Consider the following 3,771-nt stretch of genomic DNA (forward strand, 5'->3'; position numbering starts at 1 on the left):
TGTCCAGCAGCACTGATCTGACAGGCAGGCTCCGGCATCTCCTGCCCATACTTGGCTCCTGTGGGTTCTCCCCGGCTCAGTTCTCACGTGCTGGTGGGTTACATGGCTTTCCTGCTCACCCCCCTCATTGTACTTTTAGATTATGTTTGAATGTTTTTAAAAATGAATTTGTAGGAGTGCTTTACCTATTAAGGACAGCAACCTTTGCAAATATGTTTTCACTTTTGCCTTTCAATTTTGGCTCTGCTGCATTTTGACTTACAAAAGCTTTTTAAAAAAAAATATGCCCCAGAGGGATGGGGCAGGAGGGCAGGGCCACCGCCTCTTCTTCCCGTGGGACCTCAGGCCTGCTGCCCACCCTCCTGGGCTCTGGTCCTTGTTTGCTCTTGCTGCTCGGCTGGGTCCCCCTGGGAGCTGCCTGAAACTGCTTGTCTTGGTGGGCAGGGGCAGACCTTCTACTATGGGCGTCCAGCAGTGGGTCCGGTACGTTTTTTGCCTGCACTTGGGATCCTAGGCCCCCATGTCCAGGGTCCTGGGAGACCTGTGTCTGGGCGGGCCCTCTAACCTGCCTTGCGCCTTTGCCCTGCACCTTCTCCAGGGCATGGAGCCTGTGTCGTTGGGGCTGCTGTAACAAAACACCATAAACTTGGAGGCTTATAAAGAACAGACATTTACTTCTCACGTCCTGGGGGCTGGAAGTTTGAGCTCTCCTCTTGGATTCCAGAGTCCTGGGCCCTAGTCCCCGTTCTGCTCAGGTGGAGTACTGGGGTGGAGTCCAGGTTGCCACCGCCATCCTGCTGTTCCCGCTGGGTGGGGTGTTTTCCCAGCCTCACTTCTCCCAGCTGCCATCTGTGTAAGGCCCAGCTGGACCAGGTCTTGGCCTCACAGGGCCTTTAAGACACCCTAGCTGCCCTTTGAAGGTGGCTGAGTGGCCTTGGCCCAGGTCTGTGCCCTGTGGCCCCTTCAAAGACCAGCTGGTTTTCTTCCCAGGGGAGTGGTGCCAGCTCCAGGTTTGGTTTTGTGCTTGCTGCCTAGTCCTGGGACGCCTCCCCTCCCCTCTCTTCTTCCCATGACATCCAAAGACGGAGGCCCAGGGAGACACACAGAACCTCTCCAAGATAGAAACCTGCTCAGGGATCTCAGCAACGAAGGGGAGACCTAGGAAGTGCTGAGATCTGGATGGTGAGTTGGCCTGGAGGAGCTGGGAAGGGAGGACAGCCAGGGACAGCTCCCAGGAGGAAGGGGCGGGGGCGGGGACTGGAGAGGCAGGCAGAGCAGACCCTGGGGGAGCTGGTATTAGTAGAGCACCAGCTGGGGCCAGGCAGCAGGGAAGGAAACAGTGACAGGCAGGAGGGGATGTCTGAGCACTCACAGTGAGTGTTAGGGAAAGTTCCAGGTCCTTTTGCATACTTGAGCTCAGCTCCTCCAGCGGCCCCTGAGGCAGGCCCTTCTGTCAAGACCACTGCAGGTAAGACAGGAGGGGGCCGAGGCACAGAGGTCTAGGAAAGTATCAGAGGTGGCAGAGCCAGTATGTGGCAGAGCTTGCAAGGAGAGCAGCCCTTGCACTCTGCGCCTCTCACTTGGAAGGAGGACTCTGGAGGGCTGGGGGTGTCAGTCCCCTTCTGAAAACCCCCAGGTGGGGAGGGGTGGGCGGCGCTCCCTCTCAACATCCTCCGAAAGCCAGCCTCTAGTGACACTGTCTCCAGTTGGCCAGCCCTAGAAGAGGAGGCCTGCGGGGTGGGCCCAGTACAGCGGGGACACATGCGGCAAGGCTGGAAGTGAGGGGCTTATTAATTAATGGTTGTCCTCGATGTCTGGGCTCCTCTCATTCTCTTTTTCCTGTCTCCCTCCCACTCATCTATCTGTGTTTTCCTGTCATTCTTTTCACAAGTACTATGGAGCTCCTCCTACTCTGGTGCCAGATGCGAGGTCCCCTGAGCTGAGGCTGCTATGAACACGCCAGGCGCTCCCAGCCTCTGCATGCTGAGGACCTTCCGGGTGGCAGGTTGTCATACATTTGGTATTTTTTTCGGTCTAAGCCTCTCTCCTGAGATCTGTCTCCTCTATCCAGTTGCCTGTGCCATGTTTCCAATGAGGTGGCTTCTCAGAGTTAATGTATGCGAAGCTGGATTCTGAATCCATCCCCTCCTTCCACAGCTTTCATCATCTTGGTTGATTGCAACCCTATTCTTCCACTTGCTTATTAGTCCAGGAGCCAGCATACTTTTCCAGGAAAGGGCCAGACTGTAAACATTTTATCATTTTAGGCCTTATGATCTCCGCTGCAGCTACCTAACTCTTCCTTTATAGCACAAACCAGCCCACAGACAACATGTAGCCGAATGGGCATGGCTGTGTTCTAATAAATCTTTATTACCAGAAATAGGCAGAGGGCCTGTGGGTCGTCGTTTGCCAACTCTTGGCTTAGACTAAAAATCTTGAATTCGTACTCATTTTTTTTTCTTTTTTGAGTTGGGGTTTAACTCACTTATAGTAAAAGACACCTATCTTAAATACACAGCTTCATACATTTTTACAGATGTATTCACCCGTGTAAGCACCACCCTGATCAAGAAACAGAACATTCCTAGCACCCCACAAGGCAGCTTGGTTCTCCTTTACAGTAAGTACCTTCCAGCAAGGGTAACTGCATTTCCAATTTCTGTCATCATAAGTAAGTTTCGTCCGTATTTTTTGTGCATGCGTGATGTCAGGTCTTTTGAAGTGTAATTTACATATAGTAAAATTCACTCTTTTGAAGTGTCCAGTGAGTTTTGATAAATTTGTACAATTGTCCAGGCACCACCTTAGTCAAGATATAGAGCATTTTCATGCCCCAAAAAGTGTCCTTCTGCCTCCTTGCAGTCTGCCTCTACTCCCACACATAGTCTCTGGCCACCACTGATCTGATTTCTGTTCCTATAGGGTTTCATTTTTATTTCCTTCCTGGATGAATTTGTATAGAATTGGCATTATTTCTCCCCTAAATGCTTGATGGAATTTGCTGTGAAGCCTCTGGGCCTGGAGTTTTTTTTAATGGAAGGTTTTCAACTACTAGTTCAGTGTATTTAATAGATATAAGACTATTCATGTTATCTGTTTCTTCTTGAGTAAGCTTTGTTAGTTTGTGTCTTTCAAGGAGTTTGTTGATTTCATCTGTGTTGTTGAATTTATGGGCATAAAGTTGTTAGTAATATTCCCTCATTATCCTTTGAATTCTTATAGGCCTGTAATGATGTCCTTGTGTGCCTGCGAGAAACAACTTTGAGTACAGTGTTTTTGTATAGTTCCTTCTGTTCTTAGTCTAATGTTTCCAGTCAAAACATTGTTTTCCAAAAGTACTTTGGTCAGCACCTTTTTCTTTTACTCTACTTCTACTTCAGTTTTGAAGGATGTTTTCTCTGGTTATGGAATTCTGGCTTGTTGGTTTTTCCTCTCGTCTCTTTAAAGTTGTCACTCTGTCATCTTCTGGCTTGCATAGTTTGTGATGGGAAGTCTGCTGTAACTCTTATCTTCATTTCTTTGTGTGTAATTTGTTTTTTTCCTCTGGCAGCTTTAAGTTTTTTTGTCGTTGGTTTTCAGCAGGTTGAATATGATATTTCTGTGTGCTTTTTTCCTCTTTTTGTTTTCTAGTTTTTTTCTTCCTGTTTCCCTGCAGTTTTTATGAGTTCTTTATATATTAGGGGTATTATTAGCCTCTTGTCTGTGACGTATGTTACTTCTATCTTGCTTAGTGTTCTCTAAGCTTTTGGATCTGAGATATGATACTGC

The sequence above is a fragment of the Galeopterus variegatus genome, unplaced genomic scaffold (assembly GCF_000696425.1).
Source record: "Galeopterus variegatus unplaced genomic scaffold, G_variegatus-3.0.2 Scaffold1326, whole genome shotgun sequence".
Taxonomy (NCBI): Eukaryota; Metazoa; Chordata; class Mammalia; order Dermoptera; family Cynocephalidae; genus Galeopterus; species Galeopterus variegatus.